Consider the following 21,325-nt stretch of genomic DNA (forward strand, 5'->3'; position numbering starts at 1 on the left):
AAGTGCTCTCGCTGTTTTTAAACTCAATGCCTAATTTTTACTATCCAACTCGAGCCTTACACTCTCGCGATTGTTGGTTCTCACCTTAGTTAATTTCCCACTCTCGTGGCAAAATCATATTAAATAGCTTCTCACTTTTGTGACAAAGTTAATTAAATTTAAATTAAAAACCTCGGCCTAAAAGATTGTTTGAGAAAAAGAGTTTTCATCGATTATTATTAAATCCCATCCAAGTAAATTGTTACATACCGATACCGGTAATTTAGCCGGACATGTTAAATAGAGCAAACACAGAGCATAAACAGATTAACAGTGCAGCAGACATAATTATAACAATAACTGGGAAATAATAATAACAATTAAATAAAAACCTGGCAATTGAAGTAACAGAGTACGGCGAATCTTGGAGTACTTGAGCAGTCCTCCACAAGTCGGTAGGATTTTGCTTCTTCAATACAATTGCTTACTAAATTAAATAAAGTGTAGTATTTCCCCAGTGTAGCTACTATGGCTAACTGGAAAACGGGAAGAAAAAGGGAAAACGGGAATTCTAAAAAGAATGGTAAATGAACTAAGGCAACGGAAACAAAGTTGCTGAAAAGGAAATAACTAAAAGGTAGAATGCTGTAAAAAAACTCAATTGTAGAGCGTAAGTGTAGACGTCTCCTTTTTTCCAACTTTGGTCCTTTATATATTGCTTTGATAGGTCTTGGCAGTTGAGAAAATTAAGGAAGACTGGTTGAATGAGGAGTCCACGGGGGAGCCATTCTGTTGGAGAGAATTTAGGCACGTTTGGGGTGCCTCTGCTGACTGTTTCAAAGCGTAAAATCTGGCCGTGTGACGCTCGTCATGGGCCTGTGACGGTCGTCACAGGCTGGGTCGTGACGGTCGTCACATCAGCAAATTATGCATTCTGGTTTTTCTGCTTTTTTTGTGCTTTCTCATTTGTTTCTTCTTCTTTTTCTTCATTTTCTACATTTTACTCATTAATGCTTGGAGATTTAAATACCTACAAAAGCAACTCGAATACTTGCGGAATAATCAGAATATTAATTAAAGTGGTATGATCTTTGCGTGTAAATCAAGGCAAATATCTGATGTATTTTCGCATTATCAAACTCCCCTAAACTTGAATCTTTGCTTGTCCTCAAGCAAATAAAATTTTGAAAACAAAGTTAAACGCGAATACATTACCCATTCGTACGTGGTTGTCAGGTGGATTGTTAAGATGGCCGATATTCAAGTAAAACACTAAAGATACAGTGACGACACGAGCATTAAGCATTAGCGTAGATCTCTCCTTTGCACAAGCCAGTTCGAATCATGCCATTATAGCTCAACCTAGTGTCTCTCATTCCTATTTCACCCGATTTCATTCTAGCGCAATCACATTAAGCCCTTTGCCTCCGCACGCACTTAGTGAAGTAGCCGGTTAGTGACTTTGATCCTTTTCTTAGCACGGGGGTCTGGTACACTAGTGCGGTACCCCTTTTTATATCTCCTTTTTTGAAGGTTGTGGGGGATCAAACCGTAGTTCTCCCTACCGAGTCCAGTACCAGGTACCTCTGAACCAACCAGCTGGGGTTACTGTTCCTTCTTCTTGTATATCTTTGCAACCTTTTGTATGGTTCGTTTATCAATTTCTTTATAGTAAAAGTATGAAGGAATTTCTTAATTTGTAGGCATCAAACACTTATATTCATCGGCTCTTCACATGGTTTGCGCTTGAGACAGTGTTGACTGCTAGTATAAACTACTAGTGTCATCCGGTGAACTGGACTTTTGTGTTTTTGCTTTAGAAAGCAAATGTCGCGGTTAGCAAGAGTCGCCACCGACTTTTCTTTTATCCAATAAGGAAAGGCGGAAAAGAACAGGAAAGACCTTAATTTAGATTTTGGGTTCGGGAGGTACATTATACAAAGGGAAGGTGTTAACACCCTTTGTATCCATGGTTATCCATGGGCTCTTAATTGCTTAATCACTTATGTTTTTCTAGTTTGAAAAAGTGTTTGAGAAATGTTTAGAAAATGTTTTGAAAAGGAGAATTTAACTTTGTAATGATTCTTGAATGAATGTATACAAAGTGGTTATCTCGTTTAGTTTTGAAAGTCGTTTAGAAAAATATAACCCGGCAATGATTCTAGTACGAATGTATACCAAGTGGTGATTTTCTAAAAGATGTTTTGAAAGGTGTGAGGTGTGAAAAGTATTTTAAGTTGTGAATAAGCAATTAAGAGTTATACCTACCCAAGGTCTTTATGGGCATTTCCTATCCTTATGAGGGTAAAACTGTCCTTACTATTGAGAAGTAAGTAGTTTTATCCTTTGGATGTAAAAGGGTCATCGTAGGGTCATCGATTGGTCATTGAAGGCAACAGTTGTAGGGATACTTTAGCATTCGAAGGGACGATCATCATTTAACCGTAGGCTATACCGAAGGGTCATCGAGGGACAAAGGCAACATTCGAGGGACTATGATGATTTAACCGAAGGGTCTTTGCTAAGTGTATCCCCACATTCGCGGGACATGACCATAATACCGTAATATCGTAGGGCAACAAAGAGAGGTCCAAGATCACAAAATCAAAGGCAATATTTTACAATCAATTAGGTAGTTGTAATCACTTAAGTAATTAGGTCCACATTAAAATCGATTAAATAATTAGGATGAATCTCCACATTAAAATCAATTAGGTAATTAGGATGAATCTCCACAAGGGTATCCCACAAATAAAGTGGAATACCTAGCAAGCTACTTGTTCCTGGGAATATGTGAACCTTTACAACATTCAGCATACAGGTCAGGATACCAAATCAGGGTGCAATCGAGGATTACACCGCAAAAAGACACAGCAGTAAAAAGGTCAGGCAAAATAACGCATGATTAACATAGAACAGATCAGATAAGCATAGAACAGAACAACCAAAATATTAGCGACTGTCACGTTCGCCTCTGCCTCGCCTAGCGAAGGCCTAGCGAATACTCGCTACTTGCTCGCTTAGCGATGTGCTAGCGAGCGGCTGCGGGTTTTGAATTTCAAGACAGTATGACCTCAGCCTGCTGCACGCCTTATGGCATCCAATACACAAATTACACGGTTCAGCATTCACAATATTCAGGCATACTTAAATTCACATGCAAAACCTCAAATATGTTTATGAATTCAATTATAACATCACATGCAAATTAAGAACATAAAGCGGTAATAGTAATACAAACCTGTTTGCAATCGAATTGCAACCTTGAATTGGCAAGTCGGATTGAGCTGGGCGGAGATAGCCTTGGTGCAGATGAATTTTCTTCAGGGTTTCCTTTAGGGTTGCTCTGAACTCTCTGGGTTAGCCTCCAGGGTTTGCTGCGCCTTCTCTCTATCTCCCGTCTTCGTTTCATTTTCCTTTTTCTTCTTCTGACTGAAGCTCTGCTATTTATAATGCTCTTTTTGTGACCTAATGGGCTCAGAATGAAGCCCAGAATTTTCTGATATCCGCAAGCTTCGCTAGGCGAGCGGTATAGCGAGGGGTTCGCTAGGCGAAGGATTTGCTCGCCTAGCGAGCAAGCCAGTTTGGGCCATTTTCTGGATTTGGCCATCTGTGAGCTGGGCCTTTGTTCTTTTAAGATCAATGCCTTGAAAAATAAGTTGGGGTGCCTTAAAAATGCCTTGTGATATTAACGGGAAAATTTTGGGGTATGACAGCTGCCACTGCTCAATATTCTTGAACCGAGAGAGTTAGAATGGTATGTACGCCATTCGTGGTCTGGAGGTGGAAGATTATTGAACATTAGAATGCCCCAAAAATTTGCACTTGTTAATCAGAAGTTATTCCTGATGGAGATGGGCTTAAAGATGCCATCCAGGAAGTTTGATGATGAAAGATCAGAATGGATCATACGCTGCTGGGGATGAAGGATCAGAATGGATCGTACGCTAGATCGTATATGAGGATTTGAAGATCCAAATGGGTCGTATGTTAGACCGTATTGGAGTTGCAGAATGAGCTGTACGCTAGGCTGTATCTGAAGAAGAAAGTAGTCGTACGCTAGACTACACCCCGGAATGTACCGTACGCTAGGCAGTATCTGAGGATTTGAAGATCCAAATGGGTCGTACGTTAGACCGTATTGGAGTTGCAGAATGAGCCGTACGCTAGGCTGTATCTGAAGAAGAAAGTAGTCGTACGCCAGACTACACCCCGGAATGTACCGTACGCTAGGCAGTATCTGAGGATTTAAAGATCCAAATGGGTCGTACGTTAGACCGTATTGGAGCTGTTGCAGGTCAGAATGGATCGTACGTTAGATCGTATCTGAGTTGAAGGAGTCATATGTTGAGCTGAATCAGAATGAACCGTGCGCTAGGCTATATCTGATAGTATTTGTATATGTTGTATTTGCAATGAATATCTGGGGTGGGCTTAGAGATGCCACCATTGGAGGATATCAGAGTGCTTGTCGGAATGGATGTTCGTATGGATTATATCTGAAAGATGTAAATGTAATCGATAAAGATGTCCGTCTGAATGGATCTTTATTTTGACTGTATCAGGAGGATAATTAACCTGAAAAATAAAGTTAGTTTCATGCAATGTCATGATGCATGAGATGTTTTATGCTTGCGAACATGGTATGCATGTGTATGCTATGAAATGATGTAATGAATGAATTATGCGTCTGAAAATAAATGCGAACATTGCATGCGTGTATATGATGTAGAATGATGCATGGAATGAATTATGCGTCTGAGAATTTTGCCAGGGGAAAATAAATCCCCATAGCCTGGTTGGAGATATTTGTATTGATGACCCTTTCTCAGCTGGGGGTATTTGATTTCTGTCTGATGGCAGAAATGTTCAGCAGAAGCCTGGCTGGGGGCGGAAGAGATGACCAATTTGTCTGGTGATGCCAATTTCTTCTGGGGAATAACTGGCTTTGCCGGGGAATAGAATTAGCAACGGATTCATTGAGAAGCGTGGTTAGACCTTCTCCTTGATCCTGAAGTCTTTTAGTAATTGCTATTGCTATTTTATGCATATATTTTTGGTAAACATCAATCATATTCAAATGCATATATTAATTCGAATTAAATCAATGGACGTTTATGCAAACAAAACAGAGGAAGTAAACAAAAGCATCTTTTTGGAAATAAAATTGGATTGATTTTGAAAGAGGGCCTATAAACAGGCAGTTTGAGTACAAGGAGACGAAAATCCTAGTAAGAGGAAATTGTCAAGAAAACAAAGAAGAAGCTATGCGGAAAAAGTCCTATTGGTTTTAATTCCGCTACTGTCATTATGTCTTCAAGCATCTCACCCCTTGCTGTCGAATGGAAGTGATTGGCTTGTTCAGTCCCTAGAACTTGGGTGAAGCTGACTGAGAACGGGACATAGTCATACGCTTTAATCCCTAATTTTTGCCTGGACCGCCTTTTCAGGTTTTCAGTCCACCAGGATACCCTTTTTTGCCCAAGCCGCCTTTTCAGGTTTTCGACTTGCCGGGTGTACATTTTTATATATTTATCCCTAATTTTTGCCCGAACCCTTTTGGTTCGCCGGGATGCCCTTTTTTGCCTAGGTACGTCGACCTAGCGGGTCTCTTTTATGCGTAGTATTTTTTAACTATGTCCGCGTTCACAGGATGCGGGAAATCTTCGTCATCCATTGTAGCAAGCATCATGGCTCCACCAGAGAATACCTTTTTAACTACAAATGTCCCTTCGTATGTGGGAGTCCATTTGCCTCTGGGATCACCTTGTGGTAGAATGATACGCTTGATCACCAAGTCGCCAATTTGATACATCTGTCTCTTGACTCTTTTGTTAAATGCCTGGGTCATGCGCTTCTGATATATCTGCCCATGACAAACAACCGCAAGTCTCTTCTCATCAATCAAATTTATCTGATCGAGTCGAGTCTGAATCCATTCATCCTCGTCTAAACCTGCCCCTTTCATGATTCTTAGAGAGGGAATCTGAACTTCCACTGGTAAATCGGCTTCCATTCCGTAGACTAAAGAGAACGGAGTTGCCCCTGTCGAAGTGCGCAGTGAGGTGCGATAACCATGAAGGGCAAACGGTAACATCTCATGCCAGTCTTTGTACGTTAGTGTCATCTTTTGTATAATCTTCTTAATATTCTTATTAGCCGCTGCTACGGCGCCATTCATCTTTGGCCGATACGGAGAAGAGTTATGGTTTTTTATTTTGAACTGCGTGCAGAGTTCAGTTTAGTACCATTATCAGTGATAACTCTTTCAGGAGACAGCAGGTTTCTTAAATAGATATTTGATAGAATCCATCTTAGAAGTCAATAAAGTGGTATGATTCAACATATATTGTCTTAGTCGGCGAGCAGCCCAAGCCAAAGCACATCAAGCTTTCTCGAGCTGCGAGTATCTTGTTTCACAGTCGGTACCTTTTGCTAAGGCAGTGTATGGCATGCTCTTTTCGACCAGACTCGTCATGTTGCCCCAGCATACCCTATTGAATTTTCTAACACGGTCAAATACATGATTAGAGGTCTTCCTTCAACTGGTAGCATCAGAATTGGAGGTTCTTGGAGATATTTCTTGATTTTGTCATTCATCATTCCATACCATCTCTTGATTTTTTCTTTTTTAGTAATTTGAAGATGGGTTTGCAGGTAGCAGTCAAGTGTGGGATGAATCGGGCAATGTAATTCAAGTGTCCCAAGAAACCTCTGACTTCTTTCTTGTCTATTTCAGTACCCAGATTTGCAATTTCAATTGATTCCTCCTGCGGCTGTATGGTCTTTTCTTTTTGTAGTAACAGTCTGGCAAGTTCTCCAGGGACTTCACAATCTTCCTCGCTTCCATCCTCGGCTTGGTAGATCGGATTTTCAAAGTCATAATGAACAGTAGCAGAATTATTATCAACAGGATCCAGAGTGGATATGGATCGGAAAATTGTTACGTGAGTGTGTGCAAGAAAACATAGCTTGTTTGAAAAATGACAGGAAAGATAAAGAGCGCAATATTTGAATGCAAAAAGTCCATTGATTTATTGAATGTAAATATGCTTATGAAAATGACAAAACCCTTGAAAAATTAGCTATTGTGCCCCGGGTATAGACACAATGCTTTGAAACACAAAAATAGCAATAACAATTACTCCTGACTAAAGGAAATCGGGATAGTGTCTTCAGCCTTCCAATTATTGAGTCCGTCACCAATTGTTGGGAAAATCCAGCTATCCAAGTCACAATCGTTATCAGCATCTTCCACAGCATTGACATTCTTGTCATGATTAGGCAGAGGAGCAGTGGTGACCTTAGGAGTCTCCGGAGGATCAGAGGTAACTGCCTGTATCTTTCCACTTCGAATGCCGCTTTCAACATATTCACCTGTCAATATAAGTTCAGTGAAACCTGATGAGGAACTTCTCAATAGATGGCTGTAGAACGGGCCAGTCAGTGTGCTCATGAACATGTCCACTAATTCTCGATCAGTCATAGGGGGTTTGACTCTGCCAGCCAAATCTCTCCATTTTTGGGCATATTCTTTGAAGCTTTCTTTAGAGCCCATAGTCATATTCTGCAACTGTAGCCGAGTAGGCGCTAATTCAGAATTATACTGGTAATGCTTGTAGAATGCCGTCGCTAAATCAGTCCAGGTGTGGATGTTAGAGCTCTCGAGCTGATAATACCACTCCAACTATGTGCCAGACAGACTCTCTTGGAAGAAATGGATCCATAACTTCCTATCAGTGGTATACGGCTGAATCTTTCTCACGTAAGCTCTCAGATGCATCTGAGGACAATATGCACCATCATACTTAGTGAAAGTGGGGATCTTGAATTTGCGAGGAATGACCACATCAGAGACTAGACCCAAGCTTTCGAAATCCAGACCGGGCGCCTTCTGACCCTCCATAGCTAGCATACGTTCTTCCAGCAGTTTATACTTATCACCTTTTGGAGAGTACTGCTCATTCTCATAATCTTCATCGTCATCCTCCTGGCTGAAAGGATCAGCATTCTCCTCTTCTAAATCTGTCCCCTCTTCTTGATCCTTCGGAATCCTAATCTTGACTCCTGCAGCCTGTCCTTTAAGCCTTCTTCCCGGGTTAATGTAACTCACAGGTTTCTTGTCCTTCTTCTGCTCGAGCAAGAGAGCCTTCAGTTCCTCCTGCCCCTTGGATACGCTTAGTATCATCTCCTGGAATTGAACATTTTGAGCCTGGAGATCTTTGACAGTTTGTTCGAGGTCCATTTCTCTGTTTGCAATAGGAAGACCGTGAGAACATTGATCCCTTTAGAGTACCTGTTATGCAATGTGATGGTATGCTATGCAATGTATGAAATGTTTTCACTATTTAAAGTCCTTGAAATGGTCAGTACAATGCCATGATGTCATGATGTTATGATGTTATGATGTTATGATGTTATGACGTTAAGTAAATAACAAGCACAAGCAAGTCACACAATCATCATTCTTAGGTTTTAAGGCTTGCATGAGTTCCATAGGTAAGTACCCTCCCCATTGAAGTTTGGTTGGTTCAACCTGTCCTAGAATAGTAACCGGGTTCTAGAAGGATCTCAAATCATCGACCTTTCCTTAAGTCCACTTCAGTGCAACACCAAGTGGTTGACCGAAGTTTCCCTAAAGTCCAATCTCAAAGAGTGTAGTATCGAGTCTCAACCAACCCCAGTCGGAACCGAAGTCAGTTATCTCACTACTTTCTAATGGCCAAGATGAGTCGATTAAGGTTCTAAAGGTCTGGTTAATGTTTTGATGACACCACGCGAATGCCAAATTTTTCCTCAAGTAAACATGAGGAACATCAGGACATCCAAAGTGTCACATTAACCGTAGCCATCATTTTAACCATTCCAGTATACGCCGGATAGTCGCGATGATCTATTGCTACTTACCTAAGGTACACTAGATCCGGGTGTAGGATCTTTCGCTCGAAAATACCCTTAAAAGAAGGAACAATTTGACAACATAAATGATTTTTTAAGGTGACCTCTCTTTTAACATCCCCAGCAGAGTCGCCAGTTCTGTCATCCGGTGAACTGGACTTTTGTGTTTTTGCTTTAGAAAGCAAATGTCGCGGTTAGCAAGAGTCGCCACCGACTTTTCTTTTATCCAATAAGGAAAGGCGGAAAAGAACAGGAAAGACCTTAATTTAGATTTTGGGTTCGGGAGGTACATTATACAAAGGGAAGGTGTTAGCACCCTTTGTATCCATGGTTATCCATGGGCTCTTAATTGCTTAATCACTTATGTTTTTCTAGTTTGAAAAAGTGTTTGAGAAATGTTTAGAAAATGTTTTGAAAAGGAGAATTTAACTTTGTAATGATTCTTGAATGAATGTATACAAAGTGGTTATCTCGTTTAGTTTTGAAAGTCGTTTAGAAAAATATAACCCGACAATGATTCTAGTACGAATGTATACCAAGTGGTGATTTTCTAAAAGATGTTTTGAAAGGTGTGAGGTGTGAAAAGTATTTTAAGTTGTGAATAAGCAATTAAAAGTTATACCTACCCAAGGTCTTTATGGGCATTTCCTATCCTTATGAGGGTAAAACTGTCCTTACTATTGAGAAGTAAGTAGTTTTATCCTTTGGATGTAAAAGGGTCATCGTAGGGTCATCGATTGGTCATTGAAGGCAACGGTTGTAGGGATACTTTATCATTCGAAGGGACGATCATCATTTAACCGTAGGCTATACCGAAGGGTCATCGAGGGACAAAGGCAACATTCGAGGGACTATGATGATTTAACCGAAGGGTCTTTGCTAAGTGTATCCCCACATTCGCGGGACATGACCATAATACCGTAATATCGTAGGGCAACAAAAAGAGGTCCAAGATCACAAAATCAAAGGCAATATTTTACAATCAATTAGGTAGTTGTAATCACTTAAGTAATTAGGTCCACATTAAAATCGATTAAATAATTAGGATGAATCTCCATATTAAAATCAATTAGGTAATTAGGATGAATCTCCACAAGGGTATCCCACAAATAAAGTGGAATACCTAGCAAGCTACTTGTTCCTGGGAATATGTGAACCTTTACAACATTCAGCACACAGGTCAGGATACCAAATCAGGGTGCAATCGAGGATTACACCGCAAAAAGACACAGCAGTAAGAAGGTCAGGCAAAATAACGCATGATTAACATAGAACAGATCAGATAAGCATAGAACAGAACAACCAAAATATTAGCGACTGTCACGTTCGCCTCTGCCTCGCCTAGCGAAGGCCTAGCGAATACTCGCTACTTGCTCGCTTAGCGATGTGCTAGCGAGCGGCTGCGGGTTTTGAATTTCAAGACAGTATGACCTCAGCCTGCTGCACGCCTTATGGCATCCAATACACAAATTACATGGTTCAGCATTCACAATATTCAAGCATACTTAAATTCACATGCAAAACCTCAAATATGTTTATGAATTCAATTATAACATCACATGCAAATTAAGAACATAAAGCGGTAATAGTAATACAAACCTGTTTGCAATCGAATTGAAACCTTGAATTGGCAAGTCGGATTGAGCTGGGCGGAGATAGCCTTGGTGCAGATGAATTTTCTTCAGGGTTTCCTTTAGGGTTGCTCTGAACTCTCTGGGTTAGCCTCCAGGGTTTGCTGCGCCTTCTCTCTATCTCCCGTCTTTGTTTCGTTTTCCTTTTTCTTCTTCTGACTGAAGCTCTGCTATTTATAATGCTCTTTTTGTGACCTAATGGGCTCAGAATGAAGCCCAGAATTTTCTGATATCCGCAAGCTTCGCTAGGCGAGCGGTATAGCGAGGGGTTCGCTAGGCGAAGGATTTGCTCGCCTAGCGAGCAAGCCAGTTTGGGCCATTTTCTGGATTTGGCCATCTGTGAGCTAGGCCTTTGTTCTTTTAAGATTAATGCCTTGAAAAATAAGTTGGGGTGCCTTAAAAATGCCTTGTGATATTAACGGGCAAATTTTGGGGTATGACAACTAGGGGTTAATCTAGAATGGAGACTTAAGGTATCAGTATAATGGTTATTCAAACTGATCTCGGAGAAGTGAGGGATCTAAGGTGTCGGGACGGTATCAATCTTGTTAGATCTTTCTCAGTTTTCCTAACAAAACCTCTGTAAGACAACCTATATACTCGTAGGGTATGCATTTAATCTTAAGGAAAAAAAATTTGTTAAGCCAAATTATGTATAAATGATTAATATGACGGTAATGTTTTAATACGGACAAACAAAAAAATTTGTAATGGCTGAAAATACTAACAATAGAAACAAGTAGAGGAGTGATAAGGATTTCCTCCCATATTTAATCAATGCATTGTCCTCAATGCGACAGTATACAGAAGAAAAAGAAAAAAAATGAAGGTTACTACTCGTCGTTACGCTGTTGGCTTCTGCGTGCTCTGGCTCTTGCTCTTGCGCGCTCACCTCTTCCTCGCTGGGTAGGATCCAATCCCACATGCTGAATGTACTCCTGGATGGCATCTACGCGATAATGTGACGTCTGTGAGATGGGCATCACATTATATGTGACGGTCGTCACACGCTGGTAAGCAATTTTTCAACTTTTCAATCAATGTTGCAGTTAATACAGTATAATATGATAACAGTGTAATATGATAACAGAGCAATTGAATTTTTAAAAGCATAAATAAATAAATAAATAAATAAATAAATAAAGAAGCATAAATAAATAAATAAATAAAGAAACATAAATAAATGGATAACAATGTTATTAAATTAATAGATTAAATGTAATATAATAACGATAAAAGAGCAATAAACAAAAGCAATAAAATAAATGTGCTCCCTCCCCATACAAAACATAGCAGTGTCCTCATTGCTTAGTGCGAGTAGGAGAAATCAGTGGTCAGTAGTATTAGCCACGATTCTGCCCCAATGCAGCTACAACCTGGTTCATGTGATGAAACTGCTCGACGGCTATATCCATCAGGCCTAAGATATCAAAGCGCATGATCTTTATCTCTTCTTTCATAGTTGTGATGTCAGCTTGGAAATCATTCAGACGGGTAAGAAGCATGGCAAGATTATCAGCATATGATGGAGGAACTGGTTCATCAATGTTATAGTAGTTGGGAGGTGTTTCAGGGTCGGATTCTTCAACATGGATAGGGTCATTGAAATACTCATATTTAGGCGGTGTCTCGGGAGGTGAAGGTAGATTAATTGGGTGTTCATCTAAGTCATAAAGCCAGTTATTGCGGTTGTGAACACTCATTCTCTCATGGTTAGTCAAGGTAAATAGTCGGACCACTTCGTTATTGATTAAATAATCAAAAGTATCCGGCCCAATGTTTCCTATGATTCTACGGTTAAAGCAAAATTCGATATCCATGGGTCGGATGTTTCCAAATGGTACATGCTCGTAAAGTGGGTGTCTAAGTCCGATGGCGTCTGCTATCATGGTTACTAGGCCACTTATTATTATTGGGGTACGATTGTTCTTAGCAAGGTGAACGAATCTCTCCATCATGAATGTCACGATATTGACATGTCGACCTTGATCGACACATAGCAAGATGAAAAGTTCATCGCGGGACACTATGGTGTTGTTCTCTTCCTTACCAAACAGGGTGTGGGCTAGTATTTTATGAAGTAGAGGATAGCAGGGTTATGGATCATTTGTGAGTGCATCTCATTCGGGTTAGAGTTTGAGTCTCCAGTTAAGCTACCCCAAAAGTCATCTAGGTCGATGTCATCGATTAGTTCCTCCTGGCGGGTAGTAAAAACGAAAGGGCCACTAGGAAATCCTAGAAGGTCAGCAAGGTCCCTACGGTTATAGGTGAAGTCCATGCTAAACATCCTAAAGGATATCAACCCTTTGTTAAGTCCGTAACCATGCTCGGGGTTGTAAACTAGGGAGCTAAGGAATTCTAAGGTTAGTTCACGGTAAGTGACAAACCGTCTCTTAATAGCTGTGTTCTCCCACCCTAGCTGGTTAAACATAAATATGATGCTATATCGGATACCTAACTTATCCATGGTAGGTCCATCATAATAAATCGATAATGCCATATCCTTCCGAGCTAGATAATCATACCGCCTTCTCTGAACTCTGCCTCTGAAAATTGTATCTACTTGTTGCATGATCAAAGTAAGTAACTAACTAGTTAGTAATTTTCCTGTTTATCAGTATCCAATATTTCTAAGTTAGTAACTAGAAGCAACTAGAATTACTGCATAGGATCAAGAAGAGGGGAGCAAAAATAAAGAAGAAAATCAAAGAAGGAAAATAGGTTGTAACAAAGATAGCTAATAAAAGTAAAAAAAGGTGGGTTGTCTCCCACTAAGCACTTTGTTTAATGTCGTAAGTTCAACAGTAGTGTTGTGGTGTACTAGGTTTGGGGTTGAGCATGCAACTCTATGAGTCTGAGACTGTTCGAATAGTCTCTATTTTCAATATTATGATAATGTTTTAATCGCTGCCCGTTTACTATAAAAGGTTCACTATTCCTACCTTTTATTTCTATCGCACCGCTTTTGAGGACTTTGGTGATCTCGAAAGGGCCTGACCACCTAGATTTAAGTTTTCCTGGAAAAAGTTTAAGTCTTTAATTGAATAGTAGCACTATGTCGTCGACATTAAACTCCTTCCTTGATATGCGTTTGTCGTGCCATCTTTTGGTTCGCTCTTTGTATATCCTGGCATTCTCATAGGCGCCTAGTCTCAGTTCTTCCAATTCGTGAATGTCCAGAATTCGTTTCTCGCCTGCGGAAGTATAGTTTATATTTAGGGTCTTAATTGCCCAATATGCTTTGTATTCTAATTTCACAGGGAGATGACATGATTTACCATAGACTAGTTTAAAGGGTGTGATTCCTATTGGGGTCTTGCAAGCCGTCCTATAGACCCACAGAGCTTCGTTTAGTTTAGATGACCAGTCTTTTCTGGATATTCCTACAGTCTTTTCTAGAATTTGTTTGATTTCTCGATTCGAGACTTCGACTTGCCCGCTAGTTTGTGGGTGATAAGGTGTTGCTACACGGTGTCGAACTCCATACTTCAGAAGAAGTTTTCCAAAGATATTCGATATGAAGTGGGAGCCACCGTTACTAACTACTAGTTTTGGCACACCGAATGTAGGAAAGATGATGTTCTTAAACAACTTAATCACTAATCGTGTGTCATTTGTCGGAGAGGCTACAACCTCGATCCATTTTGAAACATAATCGACAGCAATGAGTATGTACTTATTACCAAAAGAAGATGGGAATGGTCTCATGAATTCAATCCCCCATACATCGAAGACTTCTACTTCTAAGATTCCTGTTTGTGGCATTTCATCGCGTCTTGAGATGTTGCTAGTGCGTTGGCACCGATCGCATTTTAGAACTGCATTATGGACGTCTTTCCATAGAGTAGGCCAAAAGAGGACTGATTGCAGGATCTTAGTACAGGTCTTTGAGGTACTTGCATGCCCTCCATAGGGAGCGGAATGGCAATGAGAGATTATATCATCTATCTCATCCTCAGGAACACATCGACGGAAAATACCATTGGTACCTCTTTTGAAAAGCATAGGTTCATCCCAGTAGTATTGTTTTAGATCATGAAAGAATTTCTTCTTTTGTTGGTAAGATAGGTCTGGTGGAAGTACTCCGACAGCTAGGTAGTTGACAAAATCAGCATACCATGGCAGAGTTGCATTCACATGTATTTCTTCCGTGGATTCTTCTATTTCTGTATAGTTTAATGTTAGTTCAGACATATCGCTTTCCATTTGGGCTATGAGTCGTTCGTAAGGAAAATCGTCATTAATTGGAATTTGTTCGGATTTATTCCCTTCGATTCGTGATAAGTGGTCTGCTACTACGTTTTCAGTACCTTTCTTATCTTTTATCTCTAAGTCAAATTCTTGTAAGAGCATAATCCATCTTAAAAGTCTTGGTTTGGCATCCTTCTTACTTAGCAGATATCTAATAGCGGCGTGGTCGGTATAGATGATAATTTTCGCCCCTACCAAGTAGGAACGGAATTTGTCCAAAGCGAACACGACGGCTAGAAGTTCTTTTTCAGTGGTGGCATAGTTCATTTGGGCTGGATCTAGTGTTCTACTTCCATAGTAAATAACATGAAGCTTCTTATCCTTTCCTTGTTCTAGTATTGCGTCTACTGCGTAATCACTCGCATCACACATGATTTCGAAAGGTAATCTCCAGTCAGGTGGTTGCATTATGGGTGCGGTGATTAAAGATGTTTTCAATTGGTTGACCGCTGTTAAACATTTTTCATCAAATACAAAATCAACGTCTTTCATTAATAAACCCGTAAGTGGCTTGGTAATTTTCGAGAAATCTTTGATAAAACGTCGGTAGAAACCAGCGTGTCCTAAAAAGCTTTGTATTTCTCGAACGGTTTTCAACGGTTGAAGGTTCTCTATGATTTCGATCTTAGCTTTGTCTACTTCAATTCCTCTATCAGATACCACGTGACCTAACACGAATCCTTGTTGAACAATGAAATGGCATTTCTCCCAGTTTAAAACGAGGTTTACCTTTACGCATCTTTCGAGTACCATTTCAAGGTTTGATAGACATCCTTCAAAACTCTGCCCACAAACAGAAAAGTCGTCCATAAAGACTTCCATGACGTCGTCTATAAAATCGGCGAAGATTGCCATCATGCATCTTTGAAATGTTGCGGGAGCGTTGCATAATCCAAATGGCATTCGTCGGTAAGCGAATGTACCATAAAGGCATGTGAAGATAGTCTTTTCTTGGTCGTCAGGATGGATTGGGATTTGAAAGAATCCTGAATAACCGTCTAGATAGCAGAAGTGAGAATGCTTAGCCAATCGTTCAAGCATTTGGTCAATGAAGGGTAGAGGAAAATGATCTTTCCGAGTGGCTTTGTTTAGTTTTCTATAGTCGATGCACATTCTACTTCTGGTAACAACTCTTTGTGCTATAGATTCGCCCTTCTCGTTCTTAACAACCGTAACACCCTCTTTCTTGGGTACTACATGAACGGGGCTAACCCATTGACTATCGGAGATCGGGTATATGATTCCAGCATCTAGTAGCTTCTTTACTTCATCCTTGACTACCGTACTTAGGATTGGGTTGATCCTTCTCTGGTGTTCTCTAGAGGTTTTACAATCTTCCTCCAGCATAATGCGATGCATACAGATAAAAGGACTTATTCCTTTTAGATCGGCGATGTTATATCCTAATGCAGTTGGATATTTTCTTAAGACATCTAGTAACTTTTCAGTTTCCATCTGTCCCAAGTCAGCGTTGACTATTACTGGTCTTTTTCAGTTCAGTGTCTAAGAATTCGTATCTTAGGTTCTTTGGTAGTGCTTTTAATTCCAAGTCAGGTTTCTTTGGGCATGGCATGCGGTTGGGTGTAAGTGCTAAGCATTCACTTAGACTTTCATTTTGGTATGGTTCATGCCAATTATCGTCTTCAAAGATTGGAGGGATTTGGATTTTCATTATATCAGAGTATGTGGTTTCTTGCATCTCCATCTCTCTCACGCACTCGTCTATGACATCAAGTAGATAACAAGTGTCGTCTATGGCTGGCGCTTGTAAGAATTGTGTTAAGATGAATTCAACCTCTTCCTCTCCAACTTCGAATGTTAGCTTACCTCTCTTTACGTCTATTATAGCTCCGGCGGTAGCCAAGAATGGCCTTCCTAATATGATAGGTGTACTGACATCTTCTTTGATGTCCATGATTATGAAGTCTGTAGGAATGTAAAATTGTCCTACACGTACGGGGACATTCTTTAGTATACCGACAAGATATTTGATTGAGCGGTCAGCTAATTGAAAAGACATCTTGGTTGGTCTTAATTCTCCCATACTGAGCCTTTTACAGATGGTTAAGGGCATTACACTAATGTTGGCTCCTAGATCGCATAGAGCTTTGTCTATGACGAATTTTCCAATGACACCGGGTATAGAAAAACTACCTGGGTCTTTTAGTTTGGGAGGCATGTTATTATGGATTATTGCGCTACACTCAACAGTAAGTGTAACTGTTTTGTTATCCTCAATCTTTTTCTTATTGGATAGGATTTCCTTAAGAAATTTGGCATATGAGGGCATTTGTGTGATGGCTTCTGTAAAGGGTATTGTAATGTTTAGTTACTTCAGAAGATCAACAAATTTCCTACATTTACTCGCGGATTTAGAACTTGCAAGTCTTTGAGGATACAGAATGGGTGGTTTATAAGGAGGTGGAGGCACATAAGGTTTTTCTTTCTCTTCGGCCTCTTGGGTATTATCTTCTATTTCCTTTGGTTCATTTACCTGCTCAGTTGAGGTTTTGTCCGGTTTTTGGTACATGGCAGGGTTTTGGAGTCTTGGATCCACGGGTCCGTCTATTTCTTTTCCACTCCTCAGTATAACGGCATTTGCATGTCCTTTTGGATTAGGTTGCGGCTGTCCAGGAAATGTTCCAGCAGGAGTGGCTGTAGATGCTTGATGTTGAGCCACTTGTGAAATCTGTGTTTCAAGCATTTTATTATGGGTGGCTAAGGCGTCTACTTTGCTCGCTAATTGTTTGAGTTACTCGCTAGTATGTACGTTTTGGTTCAAGAAGTCTTTGTTTGTTTGAGCTTGGGTAGCTATGAAGCTTTCCATCATTAATTCGAGATTTGACTTCCTAGGCATGTTAGGAGCATTATTAGATGGCTTTTGATATCCAGGCGGAACAACTGGTGCTTGGCCAGGTGCATATAGGGCATTATTATTCTTATACGAAAAATTAGGATGGTTTTTCCAACCTGGGTTGTAGGTATTCGAATAGGGATTACTTGTGCGTAATTCACTTGATCGGTTGGGACTCATGCTAATATTTGACATTCTTGTGCAGTGTGTCCAGGGTTTCCACATAACTCACAGTTTGGAGTTACAGCAGCCACGGTGGCTGCGGGTGGTATGGTCAAGTTGTCTAATTTTTGAACAAGGGCATCTACCTTGGCATGAACATGGTCAAGGCTACTGATTTCGTACATTCCACCCTTTGTTTGGGACTTTTCTACTGGAGTTCTTTCACCTCCCCATTGGCAATGGTTTTGGGCCATGTTTTCAATGAGTTGATAGGCTTCGTTGTATGGCTTGTCCATAAGTGCACCGCCCGCGACAGCGTCTACTGTCAGTCTTGTGTTATACAGAAGCCCATTGTAAAATGTGTGAATGATCACCCAGTCTTCGAGACCGTGATATGGACATATCCTCATCATGTCCTTGTATCTCTCCCACGCTTCGTAGAGAGATTCTACATCTTTTTGTCGGAATCCATTGATTTGAGCTCTCAGCATAGTAGTTTTGCTCGGTGGAAAATATCAGGATAAGAAAACGTTCTTCAATTCTTCCCATGTTGTAACTGAGTTGGAGGGCAAGGATTGCAACCAAGCCCAAGCTCTGTCTCTTAGTGAGAAAGGAAAGAGGCGCAATCTTATCGCATCTTGAGATACACCATTCACCTTTACAGTGTTTGCGTACTGCACAAACTTGGTCAGGTGTTCATTAGGATCATCCGTAGGATTTCCAGAAAATTGATGTTGTTGGACGGCTGATAATAATGAGGGTTTCAGCTCGAAATCGTTTCAATTGATAACGGGGGCAACAATGTTGTTGTGAGGTTCTTGTTGGGACGGGGTAGCGTAGAATTTAAGAGGACGATTCTGTGGTCCTTCTTCAGCCATGGTTGGTTTTTCTTTTGGTTTAGTAGGAGAGAAGATATTGGGAATATCGTACTTTTGCTGATATTCTTGTATTCAGCGTCTTACGTATAAGAAACGCTCTAATTCTTGGACTGGTGGTGCTAAGTTATCGCCTTGTGAGCGAGTACTTGGCATACAATCGGGGAAATAAGGGAGAGTAAATTAGTTTTTATTTTTACCTTAGTCTATATCGTGCAACGAAAGAATCGCACTATTCGACTAAAATAGGTCTCCGGCAACGGCGCCAAAAACTTGATGCTTGATCTGGCTATATATAAAATATAGTCTATCGGGTACTTGACTGCAAGTGCACAGTCCAGTCGTTTTAGTTTTAAAAGATATCGATCCCACAGGGACCTATGGTCAAACTAGTGTTACTAACGTCACTATATTTAGCTAAGGGAATGATTAATAGAAGTTCGGGTGTAGAATGTTAATTCTAGGAGAAATTTAGTGTTAAGAAAGAATTGATGGAAGGAATCAATATGCAACGCATTAATTGTCAGGGATTCGATAAGTCACCGGTGAATAGTTTAAATGTCAAATATCTTTCAGTAGAAAATATTTATTTAAAAGACTTTATCTCACACTCTCGTGATTGTTGATTCGGCCTATAGCTTTAAGTCAGAATGTACGCTCTCGCTGTCCCATTTGAAGTTAAAATTACTTTTTGAAAATAAATAAGTTCTAATTGCTTTTAAAGTGCTCTCGCTGTTTTTAAACTCAATGCCTAATTTTTACTATCCAGCTCGAGCCTCACTCTCTCGCGATTGTTGGTTCTCACCTTAGTTAGTTTCCCACTCTCGTGGCAAAATCGTATTAAATAGCTTCTCACTTTTGTGACAAAGTTAATTAAATTTAAATTAAAAACCTCGGCCTAAAAGATTGTTTGAGAAAAAGATTTTTCACCGATTATTATTAAATCTCATCTAAGTAAATTGTTACATACCGATATCGGTAATTTAGCCGGACATGTTAAATAGAGCAAACACAAAGCATAAATAGATTAACAGTGTAGCAGACATAATTATAACAATAACTGGGCAATAATAATAACAATTAAATAAAAACCTGGCAATTGAAGTAATAGAGTACGGCGTATTTTGGAGTACTTGAGCAGTCCTCCACAAGTCGGTAGGATTCTGCTTCTTCAATACAATTGCTTACTAAATTAAATAAAGTGTAGTAGTTCCCCAGTGTAGGAAACTACTACTATGGGTAACTGGAAAACGGGAAGAAAAAGGGAAAACGGGAATTCTAAAAAGAATGGTAAATGAACTAAGGCAACAGAAACAAAGTTGCTGAAAAGGAACTAACTAAAAAGCTAGAATGCTGTAAAAAATTCAATTGCAGAGTGTAAGTGTAGACGTCTCCATTTTTCCAACTTTGGTCCTTTATATATTGCTTTGATAGGTCTTGGCAGTTGAGAAAATTAAGGAAGACTGATTGAATGAGGAGTCCACGGGGGAGCCATTCTGTTGGAGAGAATTTAGGCACGTTTGGGGTGCCTCTGCTGACTGTTTCAAAGCCTAAAATATGGCTGTGTGATGCTCGTCATGGGCCTGTGACGGTCGTCACAAGATGGGTCGTGACGGTCGTCATGCAGCTTGTGACGGTCGTCACATCAGCAAATTCTGCATTCTGGTTTTTATGCTTTCTCATCTGTTTCTTCTTCTTTTTCTTCCTTTTCTATATTTTGCTCATTAATCGGAATATCTGCAAAAACAACTCGAATACTTGTGGAATAATCAGAATATTAATTAAAGTGGTATGATCTTTGAGTGTAAATCAAGGCAAATATCTGATGTATTTTCGCATTATCAATAGTATACTCAAGGAAAGTACATTCAAAAGGAGATTTCCTTATGAAGACAAATTCTAATCTTTACTAAAGCTTCAATCCACTTTCCTAAGAAGGTTGTGACTGGAAGATTTGAATTAAAGGTCAATATAGTTTGATGTGACATAAGTACAAAAAGAAAATTCACATTCAAAGTAAAGAAGCTTCTCACACCCCATCATAAATTACTCTCTACTGCAAGCATCACTCTATTACTATAAAACAGATACTTTAAGATCAATTCTTATGCTTATCTCCAACAGATCTATTCTCTAACGGATCTATTCATCTCCTATATATTCTGAAGAATAAGGAAATGGAATATAACAAGAGAGAAATGTAGAAAGTAGAAAAAGAAGTGGATGCAGGTGTGTGCGTGTGGAAGGATATGTGTGTGAGTCTTAGTAGACGCTAAAGCTACAACACCATAACACAACAAAGAGAGAAACACTTAAAACTTTCATTGTATATCTTTTAAGTATAATCATGTGATCTTCATCTTATGTATTAAGATATCAAACTCTATAAACATAAATTGTTGTAACCCAATTGGTTATATTCCTCAAGTGACCATATTGGTCAAGTGATCAGTGCATTTTGATGCATATTCTTCTATATTTATACTTATGTATTTCCATATTTTAGTTTGGTTATTTTTCCCTTTTAATGTGTTTTAATAATTTATCTTATTTTTACACTTATTTGTTTTTCGCAGTTTATTTTCAGCATTAGCAGTCTGCACGAATAAATTCATAACTGGAGCTAGGAGTATCGGATCGAGGCGTGCTACCAGTCGTTGGAAAGCTAAGAGAAA

The 21,325-nt window shown here is 39.7% G+C and overlaps 1 non-coding gene across 1 annotated transcript; it reads left to right on the plus strand.

Annotated features, from left to right (window-relative positions):
* The first annotated feature begins 18,159 nt into the window (after window positions 1-18,159).
* LOC127133118 (small nucleolar RNA R71) lies at window positions 18,160-18,266 on the plus strand. The gene has a single exon (XR_007807111.1). It is a non-coding gene; the product is annotated as a small nucleolar RNA R71 (small nucleolar RNA).
* Window positions 18,267-21,325: the final 3,059 nt, after the last annotated feature.

This window comes from Lathyrus oleraceus, chromosome 3 (assembly GCF_024323335.1).
Source record: "Lathyrus oleraceus cultivar Zhongwan6 chromosome 3, CAAS_Psat_ZW6_1.0, whole genome shotgun sequence".
In the NCBI taxonomy this organism is placed as follows: Eukaryota; Viridiplantae; Streptophyta; class Magnoliopsida; order Fabales; family Fabaceae; genus Lathyrus; species Lathyrus oleraceus.